This window comes from Micromys minutus (genome assembly GCF_963924665.1).
Source record: "Micromys minutus genome assembly, chromosome: 5".
NCBI lineage: Eukaryota > Metazoa > Chordata > Mammalia > Rodentia > Muridae > Micromys > Micromys minutus.
This window is the reverse complement of record NC_137974.1, coordinates 75093277-75107782: the sequence shown is the minus strand read 5'-3', so window position 1 is coordinate 75107782 and position 14506 is coordinate 75093277. Positions and strand designations below refer to the sequence as shown.

The following is a 14506-nucleotide window of genomic DNA, read 5'->3' as shown; positions in this document are numbered from 1 at the left end:
TCTATCTATCTACCATCAATCTATCTACCTTCCTACCTATCTACCTATCTATCTATCTATCTATCTATCTATCTATCTATCAATCCATCCATATATGGAAAGTCTAAGTTGGTCTTTACCTCCACCTTCCTATTTGACACATAAAATTTCCCTTCAAAGGCAAGTCTAAAACTTCAAAAGTTGATGTGAAAAAAGATGTCGAGTCTGTTTTCAAGAAAAAGCTGCAATACACATGAGTGATCTAATGTGTGGCCTTTACTACTGACAACTTAAAAAATACGTATCTTCTTTTCTGGTCTATAAAGGTGTCAAATATCCAATCTGTTTACTGCCCTCAGTATTTCCACATTCAGTAACTACAAACTAGGCACTGAGTTCTCTTTCTCTTTAGAGGATCACAGTGTCTCCTCTGTAGTGGTTTCCCGCTGGGCTCTACAGCATTGATGCTTTACTGTCACAGACCCCTTTCCAGTTACCATCCATCCTTTGCATGATTAGCCCTCTCCCTTTGGGCTCTCGCAGTGTACTTCCTAGCTTCCTTTTGATGACTTCAGACAGCTATAGGCACAGCTCCACCTAAGGAATTCTTGCTCAGTGTTCATCTGATGTATTCAAATACATTAACACTTTATCGGCATTTTTCTTTAAAGTCATGTGACACCATGGGGACATTTATGCTCCTTTATATGCTCCCTTGCTTTGCTATATTTCTAATGTGGTGCTGGGGATATGGATCAGCGGGTAAGAGCACTGACAGCTCTTCCAGAGGTCCTGAGTTCAATTTCCAGCAACTACATGGCAGCTCACAACCATTTGTAATGGAATCCAAAGCCCTCTTCTAGTGTGTCTTAAGACAGCAAGAGTATAGTCATTTACATAAAATAAATAAATCTTTAAAAACAGATTAGAGGAGATACTTCTAACTCATTTCTTTTTTTTCTTTTTTGTGTGTTTACAATTGCTTGTTTGTTTTAAAATATTTATTGGATATTTTATATATTTACATTTCAAATGTTATCCCCTTTCCCTCTTCTCCAATCTCCCCTCTGCCTCCTCCTGCTTCAGTGAAGATGCTCCTACTCTAACCCACCCATTCCCACCTCAATGCCCTGGCATTCCCTACACTGGGTAATGAACCTTCACAAGGCCAAGGGCTTCTTCTCCTATTGATGCCAGATAATGCCATCCTCTGCTACATGTGGCTGGAGCCATGGGTCCCTCTAAGTGTACTCTTTGGTTGCTGGTTTAGTCCCAGGGAGCTCTTCTGTATTAGTCAACTTTTTATTTCCTGACCACCTACTCTCATCCATTTATAAGAAATTTTCTCTTTTATGTTATAACTACAAAAAAAAAAAAACCTAAAAAAATAAAATTCAAGCTTATCAGTGGCTGTGTTTAAATACTGACATATAAAATTATTTCTGTGCTTTTGGCCCCTCCCCTCTGCTCTTGAGGGTGTGAAGGTCTAGTGTTCATTTCTATTTGCTTGTCAAAATACACTTTTACAAATTCAACAATAAAAATGGTTTTCTTCCCACCTCATACCTGTTTCAGTAATAATGTCACTTCAGTGGCAACATGCCGGCTTCTCCTATCTCATGTGTGATGTGCAAACCTGAATGGCCAATTCCTTCATTTCTACTTGTAAATATGTTCCCAACCTGAACAAGCCGCAACATTTCCACAGCTGCCACTGTAACTAAAAGAGTTGGCCATTTTTCTCTCAAATGATTCAACCTCCCCACTACCTGCCTTTTCTGCCCTGCTTGCTTTTGTCTTTCTATTTTTTTTTTTCTACATAGCAGTCGTTTTTATAGATATGTTAAATCATCAGAGTTCTCTACTCAAAGTCCCCAGATGTCTTCCCAAAGTCCTTTAAGGGAAACAAGGCCAAGCTGGTATAAAAATCAGTTCTACCACTTCCCCCTTACTCATTCAATTTTGGGCACACCATGCCAAAGAAAGTTCTCAAACTACGGAGATGTACTGGTGTCTTCACAGTTGCTGACCTATTATGTAGAAAATGCATTCCCTAAATGTTCAGTTTTACTCTTTCTTTCGCCATTTTTAAATGACTTGTGCCAGGTACCAAAGTCTCTTCTTGTCATACTGACTAGCGTCCAGCCACAGATGCCCTGCTTGTTCCCCTTAGCACTTTCCAGTCACAACCTGTCATCATGTAAGCACACAATGACCTTAATCTCATCTTCTTAGCAGCTCCCACTGATCCTTAGGCTTCTAGCTTTGCACACTTGCTTCTTCCTTACTTACTGTCTATTAGTGCCCCCAGAATGATTTTCCCACAGCACTGGTTGGCATATGACAAATTCTCTAAATGACAAACAGGAGTTCATTGTCTATATGAGAGCAATTATGGACTTAGGCATAATAAAACTTGGACATTTTTAGAATAATATACAAGAATTAGAAGTTATCATTTTGATAATTCTTACATCTTACTGTTTTATAGGCTCTATATTAAGAAAGAAAAAGGTTTATGTTTTAGTTATAATCATCAAATTTGCCTAAAAATTCTCTGGTTTAAATTATCTATAATCCATTGCCATCTACTTGAATATTAATTCATTAGTTAAATTTCTTAGTATTACTAATTCTATTATTGACAATGCAAGAGCTTGAACCTACTAATCCTGCTTTTCATCAGTGAGTTCCATTCCTAGCCCCAAATCCCTTGAGGTAGAAAACACAATGGCAAGAGAGTGATTTCATAGCAAATATCAAATAGTCTATAAGGTCTGAGGATTGGCATAGGTGTCAACTATTAGATAAAAAAAAATACAGAAGAAACTGAAATGATGTGCTTTGTGAATATCGATCTTATTCTTAAGAGAATCCTCTAGATATCAACAGATCAAGTATACAAGATTTCAGTGAAAGTGAAGGCACAGAAATAAAGAAGAGTCTACACCTGAGAAACTAATGAGAAACATAGAGATGTTTGATTGTGTTTATCTTGCCAGGAACAACTGTAATTTTAGTAAAAGGAACAACAAAAAGATAAAATTCCTTAGCCCACCCTTACTGCTTTCCACATTTACACAGAAGCTAGTCAAAAAGCTGAATGATAGATATTTTCTCCATCTTTGTATCATAGATTAATGACACTGACTGGTAACTGAACATTTGTATCATTTTGTTCCTTCTATCTTAGTAGAAATGGTGCAACCTTGGGCTGATGAGATGACTGGGCAGTTCAGAATCAGTGTCTTCTTACAGAAGAGCACATGTTAGGCTCCCAGCAGCTAAGTCAGCTGGCTCACAAACACCCCTAACTAGAACTTCAGGTAATCTGGCATCTTTTTCTTTTTTAGAGTATGCGGGCACCTGTATTCATATATACATATCTACCCCTACATATATATGAGTGCTGAAAATGAAAACTAACATTAAAAATGATGCAAACCAATTCATGTTCCTTATACAGATTCTGCAAATTCCTGAGAGCCATTGTGTTAACGTTCTGAGACTCTCAACATAGCAGACATGAGAAATTGACTTAATGATCAAGACTGGAAGGGGAGAATGCTTATACTGGTAAAAGCTTATCTTTGAATAAACACCCGGTTCTATTTCTGGGAGTTTATCATCTTGGGACAGTATTGCTGAACACTATCTGGTACCATTACTGTATTATATCATTGGGTTGTCATCAAGATTTGGATTGGTAAAGTGATGACGGTAAAGGAGAAACAGCTGGGAGAAAGACTACAGACAAGAAGCCATAATTTTTGTTTTTCATGAAATACATAATCAAGCCAGGAGGGAACTGTCTCTTTCAGATTATAAGAAGCATAACAGAAAGCCATAAAAAAATGGTAGGTAACGGTCATAATGTCATAATTAGGGCCTGGCTCTTTGTTTACTCAGCATTATTTCTATAGGAAGAGCTTTACTTTGACAAAGAGTTCTTTGAGCATGAGCATGTCGACCTCCCCTTCCAGGCATATATACTCTTGTGACAAAATGAAGAAGCCAAGATGTGTGCAGATGTAATGTGGAAATCAAGGTCATTTCGAATATAAGAACAATCTCCTTTTCTTGGATTTGTGCATCTTAACCTTCTTAGTGATGATCGAGTGTTGGTTCCATGAATGAAGACAATGGCTGCATGCAACAGACTGTGCCGTGGGCAGCACCTCAGCTTCAGACTTACCACAAGAAGAAACTGGCTCTACAACATTGCTTACCTTGCAGTTTGTTTAAAAAATGAATGTATTAAATATTGTTTGGGGAAAAAAGAAGGAAGGCGAAGAACATTTTTTTCTGAAAGAAGCTGACTCTGGTTTGTGCCAGCTCTAGACTGATAGAGCATTTGGCAATGTAGACCTTATTGAGAAGTTAAATTTTCTATATTTCAACAGCAAGACATAATTAATATTGCTTGAAGGTGTTCTCATACTTTTCCCTTTAGGTTCCTCAACACTGATGATTTCCAGAACAGTCCTTCCACCTCTGCCCATACTCCAGTAGGAAGGAAAATACACAAACTGCAAAGTCTCCAAAAAGGACAATTGTTGGTGTATTCCCTTCAGATCTGCACATGCATACATCCATTCCCCAGGAGGATGCATGGTAACCTTCCAAGCTTCAGGGGAACGTTCTGGGATGCAGAGGAGCCTTCCAGGATACAGGGAAACCTTCCCGGATACAGGGGAACCTTCTGGGATGCAGGGGAACCTCCAGGAGAACTGTCATGACTCTCAGAGAAGAGAATCAAAATGCCAGATGCACTAATCAGAAACTTCTTTCATCTCTCTCATCTCCACTTTGCTGGATTTCTTTCAACTGTTTGTCCCCTGAATCCTCACTGTCTCCCCCCCTCTCACCCCGACAATCATAGCTTTTACAACAGTAACCAAGTTCCTTTCTGACCACTATATACTGGTTGTTTTGACTGGGGAGAGGTAGGAAGAATCATGTGCTGAAAATTTTACAAGGTACCAGATTTTATAGAATCACATCAACACCGAAATGATCATAGAGATATGAATGTTTCTGAGATCCTGGGTTTTGAGCTAGTTCCAGTAATTATGAGCTCTTCTACTTTGAGGAAATGGAGTTTTTTTTTTTTAACAACAGAAAGAAAAAAAGTTATTCACATTTGATGACTAGAGAGAGGACCTAGTAATATAGTACTTCTTATCTCTTCTGAAACAGGCAGGACTTTCCTTCCTAAGACACTGCCTGGCTCAACGTTCTCTTTCAACTTCTATGACATGCAGGGAGATACTCCCAATTCATTATGATTTATGTGAAAGTAAATCCCGTTTCCTCTATTTCTGTGGGTCCTCTCCTGATACTGGCTGGAAATCTGAGTGACCCATTCCACTTTGGACAGGTCATGCTAATAATAGCCTCCCAAAAAGTCCTTTTGTGGAGTTGTGGGCTGGTGGGCATCCTTCATCTCCTGTTACTATGTAGCAAACTAGCAAGCTTTTCTCGGTGCCTCCAGTTTCAGTGTGGGACTCTGGGCTATGCTATTGTAACACTTATGACACTTAACAAAACTGACAATAGAAGAATGCCCTGGTATTGTATTTCAGTATGAGGAAGATTGAAGCATTATTTTTTTCTAGAAGAGGTAAGATATTGAAAAGCAGTAGTACATATATATGCATGCACACACACATGTGCACACACAGAGAGAGAAAAAGAGAGAATAACAAAAACAATATCAATAAAATTTGTATAAAATTATTCTGTTAAAGATTCTATCTCTTATAACCCATTTATTTCCCATTGATTTTTCAAATATCTGCTAATATTGAAGGCATTTAAATGTAAAATGCTAGTAACTAGACACCGCTTGAATAAATAATGAGAAAATTCAAATTTTATACATGTGCCAGCTCTTTATAAAAATTATATCCAGTCACTAAGCTCTCAATCACCAACAATGTCCCAACTTTAATTAACACTTCTATAATTATAACAGTGCTGAGGAACCTTTTTCCTTATACTTTATGAAACTAAGAATGAAATAATCATGCTGTGCTTACACAGAATTTATTGGTTCTCTCTCACTGATTTCAACAGCAGAATAAACGAAAGAGACACGATGAAAAGTATAAAAACCATATTTTATTATGATTAAGGTCACTTTAAATTTTTGTTTCATTTTTCATTTATATATTTAAGAAATCTTGCGTGGGTGCTTTGGTCAATATAAAGAGAAAAGTGATTGCTTATGTTTAGGCAAATTAACATGTTAAAAATAATGAAATAATATGAACATTGCATCTGAAGTTCTGTAATACTGATGCTACTATACTTAGCATTTAAGAAATCGTCCTCAGGCATTTCCCTACGCTTACTCTGCTCTCTTACTCTCTTGTCTCAACAGAAGTCATGAAGGAAAAATGTCAAACACAGGTGTATTTCATCCTAGCATCCCTTCCCAAATTACCTACTAGGTATTTTCTTTATTTTCATGTTCGTTTATATGAGTTCATGGTCTTCTCTCTTAGATCTCATCTGCTCTCAAAATTTGTTTACAAAGCTGTAAGGACCAATGAGTAAAGCCTGTAGGTCTATGTGTATACTTTAGTAGCATTCCTATCATTAATATAGCATCACTGTCAGGGAGGCTCGATCGAACACCTTACCACTCTTGTGTTACCCCATGATTCTGATGGATATTCCCAAGAGCTCTCAAATCAGGGGTATGTTCTATTATTTCCAGTGTTAAAAATGAATTTCTCCAATACAGCATCAGATTGTGAAAACCTTTACCAGATCAATACCTATTTGCAACCAGGTTTTAAGCAATGATTCCATGTGTCTATTCCTTGTACTTCCCTTCTGAAGTCATCAGTGTCCAGAGCACTCTTCTCCTAAAGTATTCTTTCAATTTCATTGTCCCCAGCCATTCAAAGTAATGACATAATGACCACGAAGTCACAAAAATAGCATAATAGAAGCCTGGTAACTATGTCTATAGATATTCTCTCTATTTTGCACAAATATCATAGTAAAAGGGAATGAAAATATCCTGGTGGGAATTACAGTACAGCAGAAAAACAATTTAAAAAGTATGAAATATTCCATATTTTTTTATTCACTGAATACTAAAGATTCAGAGTTAGTAGGCAAGGCCCAGGTCAAGAAATGGGACAGATATTTAAGCATCTGTCTTTGTATGATGGTAAAGTCTAGACTTAATCATAGCATCAACAGAATATACTATATGATGTAAGATAGGGTTATAGACAACAAGAAGCTACTCTAGTTGTTTTGTTTTTGTCTCATTTGAGTTAAGAATATGACAGTGAATCTCCCACTCAAATTGTGAGAGGCAAAATGTTCAGTCTCAAGGGTAGTGAACTCCTGTGTAAGAAGTCAACATTAAAAAAAAAAATATTTGTTATCTATTGTTTTTAACCCACTGGCATAAAGGAACATTTCAACACAAACGTTGAGAAAATCCCTTTTATGTTTTGATGAATATGCCATTTTGAAAAAAAAATCATTTAACCTCTTTTTTACTCCAGTGTTCACTTTTATCGGTAATAGTTTTATATCCATCAAGTATTAAGGGCATAACCTGTGATAACTCTGGAAAGTGTCTACTATATATCATGTGCTCGGCTGCTGCTAATGAGAGATTCTCCTCCAATGAAAGTATATCCACATGGCTTGACTTTTTAATATTCATAAAGGTTGAAGTGCCAAGGAGGATTTCAGGTTGAAATATTCTGAGACATTAAATAGCTATACATGCCTCCCTAAGTTTCACTTGATGGTAATCAGTGTTCATAGGATGAAATATAGGCTGATTATTCATAAGGTAAGTGACATATTTGTTCTGCTCCTAGATTAAGGATCAAGATAGATGATCTATGTAAGGCAACCAGTATAGAATTATTATCAGCTCGGCAACGATCTCTTACAGAAAATGGGTATTTTCAGAGTGCTGCATAGCAAGCAATAAAGAAATACATTTCTGTGAGCCACTGTTTGGGGATCTAGCAATACTCACACATTTCCTCAAATAAAATCCTCTTACAAAGCACTATTTTATCATCTACTCCCAATTTAGTTTATTATCTCTGGCTCATTTTGACCCCTTCCTGCATAACCGAAGAGTGAGAAAGTCTATAATGAGAGCATTCATCTTCTGTTTAGTTGCACAAAATTATTATTAGAATGTAGCAATTATTTTCAGAAATAAGACCATCAAATGACAGATTAATTAGGGAGCATGGCACATGGCATTGTTAAATGAACTCTTACATGACTTTGGTACAAATACACCAAAGTTTCTGAACTCTGTCTTGAAACAGACACAACTTACACATAGTTCTTTTTGGTTGAGTCATATTTCACATGTGTCAATAGGATTTCAGTGCTGTAAGCACTGGTATTGTTTCTATTTATTTAAACACAGTAGGCTACTGTGAGACAGTAAACTGTGAGATGCTATGTCTGTGTGGTAATTGTGACCCACATTATTCTCCATTCAAACCACAAACACATTCCCCTGGGTGCTTCACAATGTTCTCAAACCTTTTATTCCCGATTCAAGAGCAATTTCCACACTCCATACATTGCAAGTTAAATATGCATACATAACTGAGTCTGAGGAGGGAATGCATACATTTATAAACGTGATTCTGTGTTATCAACATGTGAGGCTACATTCATCCCAGAAACAGCATGTGACAGGTGCCAGGCAAGTCTTGTACTGTTCATGAGTAAAGTATCGTGAAACATGTTTACTGATAAATGTTAGAAATATGCAGATTTTGACTGGGGTCTGGCAAAATCATCATCAGAGAGACCAGAGAGAGAGACTACCCAGAAACTGATGGGAACAGATGCAGAGTCCTACAGCCAAACATTAGGCAGTTCTGCTGAGGAGGGAGAGGAACTATCAGAACTGGAGGGATCTGGAACCCAACAAGAACATGGCTCACAGAAAAACTGGGGGGCTCTCAGAGATCAGAGAGCCTATAGAGGTCTGACCCGGATCCTCTGTATAAACGTTATGACTGAGTATCTTAGCATTCTTATGAGAATCCTAAGAGTGGGAGCGGGAGCTATTCCTAACTCTTTTGCCTATGTGTCTGCTTCTTTCCTTCCAATTGGGTTGCCTCATCCAACCTTGAGGTGATGACATATGTCTGGTCTTATTGTAGCTTGTTACGCTTTGTTAGATTGATGTCCAGGGAAGACCTGCTCTTTTCTAAGGGAATGTGGGAAGCAGGAGGAGGGGTAGATATGAGGAAGAGGGAAGGTGGAAGGGAGAGACTGGGGGGGGGAGACCAAGTGGAAACTGGTTGGAGTATAAAATATGAGAGAAGGATAATAACATTAAAATTGTTTTTTAAAAGTATACACATTTCTTGCAAAACAAAGAATCAGAATTCGAATTTTATGTCTGCACCATTACAGCATGTTAGAAATGACTTGTGGTTTTATATTTTCAGACCTTTCTTTATTGAGTCTCAGACTGTGAGTGGCAATCCCATAGTATAAAACTCTGCTCTCTTTCTTCTATGTTCTATTCCCACCCAATCTTTCCCTTCTTCTTACCCTTTAACGCACACTGTACCCATATACCTCATGGTGCAAGAGTAAGGTGTGGTTCTTTCCTAACCTTATGCCTCGGAGTATGCTAATATTGCATCTAAGAAGGGTTTTCATTCTCCTTCTAGGATCCAGGTCAGCAGTCAGCTTCTCTCCCAGGTATCATCAATGTGCTCCTCTCTCATCACACATGCTTTCTGCAGGACTGTTCTCACATTTCCAGGCAGAGCACCTCCCCACATCAGAGCACTCGCATTGTCAAAGCTCTACCTCGACTATGGCAAAGACTCTTATTATCTAGTTCGTACAACACTGTGCGAAAATGAAGATTCACATTCATTCAACTGTCCTTGGCTGGCATGCAGACATGTAAATTGCAGTGATTTTGATGCAGAAGTCCAAGTCATGCTCTGTAAAACTATGCAGACTCAACGATACCCTAAAAAAGAAAACCGCACTAACCAAGGAGATAAAAGGTTGAGCTACACTTGTGTTTTTAGATATCTTGCACAAAGCAAAGCCTCTATAGGGTGGCCTCTTTAGTGTTGTTAAAGGATGATGCCTTTGGAAATCCCGATTTGTTCCTTGCCAGGCCTCTCATTTGTTCCCTTCTCCTATGTCCTGGAGTTCAATTTTATTGAGTATTGATAGCAGAATTCCACAACTATTTATTTGAAGTAAATTTGGAATAATTTAATTTCAAACACTCTGGAATTTCTCATATTTAATTTCAAATCTCCAGACCCTGCAACCAATTACTCCTTCACACGCTCTCTAGAAACAAGCAGACGGTCCAATCCCAAGCAAAAGCAACAAGAAGCCAGTTATGCTTATTTATAATTCACTGGACATGGTTAATGACTTGCTTGCAGTGTTATTAGCATGAATGCTGAGTACAGGTGTCATTGAGGGCATTGAGCAATATGCTATGTGCACAATACTTTGACTTTCTAAAATAAAAGGAATTCTAAATTTAAACCATCTAGGCCACTGTATTGCATCTATAGGATGAAAGCCTGGGCTTGTTTTAATTCTTGCATGTGACATATGTGGATGTAATATGTGTCTGTGTTTATGTATGTGTGTATGTAATATATGTGTATGCAAGTGTGTGATACATGTCTTATATTTATGATGAATGTGTGAAATGTATGTTTGATAAATATGATGTATGAATGAAAGTATGTGGTGTGTGTGTATGTGTGTATGAGTGAGTTTGTGTGCATGTGTGTGTTTGCATATATTTGTGCGTGGTGTATATAATATGTATACAGTTGGCAATGACACATAGTGCAATGGCCCTCAGTGGCGGTCAGAGGACAAGCTTGAGTATTGGCTCTTTTCTTCTGCCTCCATGATTTACCACTGCACATGTCACGGTAGTTGACCCTTATGCTTCTAGGCTTTTCTTTCTCTCCTTTCCATCTCTCTGTAGCAGCACTAGGACTTCTAGTATGGTGCTATGCCTTTGCATGGTTTCTAGAGATCCAGCCTCAGGACCTCATGCTTGTGTGGCCATGTCCCAAGTCCTGATAGATAAAGTTTAGTATAACACATTTTTCTTTGTTCCCCTTTTTATTATTTTTTTCTGGCATTCCTATGATTGTGTATTTTTTTTTAATTCACACAAAAATTATATTTTCTAGCATGTATTTTATTCATGTTTGGACACATTTATCTAATGTATATGTATCCATGCTGGATACATACAGCCTAGAGTTATATAGCTATTAACTGAGAATTACACAGATATTGATTTAAGTGATAATTTTTGATAGTGATAACACTTGAGCATCTATGTATTATCTTCAAGCATATGTGATGTGATTAGCAACTACAGCCACTGTGAGGTGTAGTGTTTCCGTTGTATATTTTGAGAATGTTTTCCCTAGAGTCTATGAGCTCAACAGTCACAGATGGCTGACTATGCTTACAGTAATAGACATGAGTCAATTTTAGGTCCAATTAAATTAATCTCTTAGTTACCTCTGAAAGTGCCACTGTTGTGCCCTTGGGCACATTCAGCCATGCTGGTCACTGTCATCTGTGGGTTTTATCACTATTACTATGATTCTCACTTGGAAGCTTTCACAGCATCTCTGCTGAGATGAGAGGTAGCCCTCAGAGAGGAGCCTTGTAGTTAAGCTCCATTCAGCACTATCCTGTGTCTGGTGTGTGGTGACCTCAGCAGTAGGGTCTTACCTTCATGCTCTGGTAGGCAACCAAGGCAAAGGCAATGGCCTATATTGTTTTGAGGAACTCTTAGACTTCCCTGTCCGATAATTTTGAGGAAGGTTCCCTGTGCTTGCGGCTAGGGTTTTGAGTAAAGAGTCCATGTTTCTTTGATGAGGTATCTGTCAATCCAACTCACATGACTTTATTTAATATATGCAGAATATATATTTCATAATGCATATTTTAAATTATATATAGAGAATACACCATCAGTAGTTTTCCCTACTCATTTTCCCATCCCCCCACAACCCCTCTATCCTGCTAACTTCTATTCTAAAAATGTGGAGTTATGGTCAACAAAAAAGTAAGGAAATGCAGCATTTGTCACTCTGCCTCTGAATGACCTTACTTGGGCTCATATTTTCTGGTTCTACCTTTATACCTGAAATATGCCATCATTTTGTTTTCCTTAATAGCTGAATAAAATTACATTATATACACATGCCAAATTTTCCTTATCCATCCATCAACTAAAGGGCATTTAGGTTGTTTCCATTTCCAAGCTATTGTAAATAAATTCAAAATGAATATGGCTATATTAAGAACATAGCTAAGTTTCTGTAGATCAGTATATAGAATCCACTGGGCATAAGCTCCACGGTACTATAATTGCTCATATGGTACATTTACTTTGTGATTTCAAAATCACAACAAAAAAGAATGTGTTGTGCTTCAGTGTATCACATCAGTTTAGTGTAAAACATTTTAAAATTTAATTTTCCTTAGGCTTTTTTTTGAGACTTTTATAATGCATATGCAATGCAATTTGATTGCATCTACTGTCTAGGCTCTGCCTCTAACTCCTCCCTCACTTTCTTCTTTATAACTCAGAGTCCAGAATAGTGATGCCACTATGTGCAGAGGAATAGGACTATCCACTGAAGCACTGACCATTTACCATACATCAGAAGAACACTGACTCTCCCTCACCTAGCAGCCCTTTTATCCACAAGCTCTCATATAGGGGTTTGAGTTTCTGAGCCCATTGTCCTATTCATGCCAAAACAACTGCCGGCTTCATCTTGTGCAGGTCTTGTGCAAGCAGCCATCATTAGTGTGAGGTCATGTGACCAATTCCATCATGCCCAGAAGACATAAATTTGCAGTAGTCTTTATTTTACCTCTGGCTCTTATAATATTTTCATTCATAATTTTACCCCCTAACCAAAGAGACAAAATTGGAGATGAAAGTTTTGGGTTTCATGAAAATCTAGAACTCTGTCAAATGCTTTCTCAGTCCCTGATAATGTGTTGAGCCTTTCCTATCATTTGAAGGAATGCCTTTATCAGTCCTAAGTACTTGCACTTGATAACTGGATACTCTGGAAGTATATGCAGTTCCTCAGTAGTAAATTACACTCCATTTTTTTTTTGTCTTTTTCCTGGTTTAGTTTTACCCACCTACAAAATCCTGGCTAAGCATCAGTTCCTGAAAGCCTCATGGTACTGCCTGTTAGCCTCCACATGAGAGCTCCTCAGGTTCTCTCACATTCTCTCATATTCTGATTTCTAGCACATTATATATCAACTTGTTTTCTCCCTGACTATTCACATGCATTGTCCTGATCCTCATGGTATCTTTTGTAGTCTATTTAGTGCCTTAGTCACAGGAAGGACACACTCACTTGTATACTTCAGAATTTAGAAAATTGTAGACATAATATTTAGTTTAATTCACAAAGTGGTTGATGTCTTTCAACATATTGCTAGCATCTAAATACACAATATTACTATTAAATAACTGATGAGCCAGGCCATGTTTTCAAAATATGACTACTATAACATTTTCCATCCTTGAGGCACTGCAATGGTCGATCTTCCAGTGATTTGTAATGCCTCTGCCATTGAAGCTGGATTGACTGTAATTCTTGTATAATTAAGGGGATAAGTCTACTTGACAAAAGGTTATGTAGGTTCTGCTTGTGGTTTGAGATACCCCTCTGGTACAATGAGCTGCCATACTGTGAGGAAACCTGGGTGATGCAAAAGGCTTATAACGAGCACTCTACACAATAACTCCATTTCTGGTACTGAGGAAACATTTAATCAGAGTCAATCTCGAGATAACTCCAATGTCCTACCACTGAGACTATTGGCCTCTTGCCCTCCTAGATGAGGTCCAGACAACAATGGGACAGAGGCAAGCCATGGCTGCAAATTGATAAACTTCCTAATGAACAAAATTTATAATTCTGTTTTTATGTCACTACTTTCTCCAGTGGTCTGTTATGTAGAAATGGTGGTTAAAAGCCCAGATTCCAGCTTTTATTCAGAAAGGCCAAATAAAGACTAGAATCCTTGGCCACCTTCAACATCACAAGGAACAAAAGGTGGTGTAGATTGTCTTGAAGCTGTTTGCATTTTAATGTTAATTCCACTTCCCCAAGAAGAGCTGCCTAGTTATGTGACTCCAATTGAACCTTCCCATTTTAATAAGTAAAATAAAGGAAAGCCAGTGACTGGGTGGGGCCAGGGAGGTAGAGAGGGCTGAGATGTCAGAGGATGGAGAAGAAAGGTCATGGCAACATAGAGCTTCCCAAGGACCAGCTAGACCCAGGTGATATTGATTGGTGTTAAAAAGCTATGAGCATTAAGGATTTTACAGGTCTAATATCTCATATAGAAGGATAGTTTGTATCTTTGTCTATTTGATGAAATCTTGTTGTGTAGAGGGCTTGTGGATTGAGAGTTGCATATATAAACCTGTATGAAAACCTTTCAT

General features: G+C 37.9%; 1 protein-coding gene across 1 annotated transcript in view; it reads right to left on the bottom strand.

Moving 5' to 3' along the window:
- Nucleotides 1-14506, bottom strand: part of KHDRBS2 (KH RNA binding domain containing, signal transduction associated 2) — a gene marked incomplete at both ends in the record, with an annotated part of 365783 nt that overhangs the window by 13320 nt on the left and 337957 nt on the right. The gene's annotated exons all lie outside the window — the stretch shown is intronic.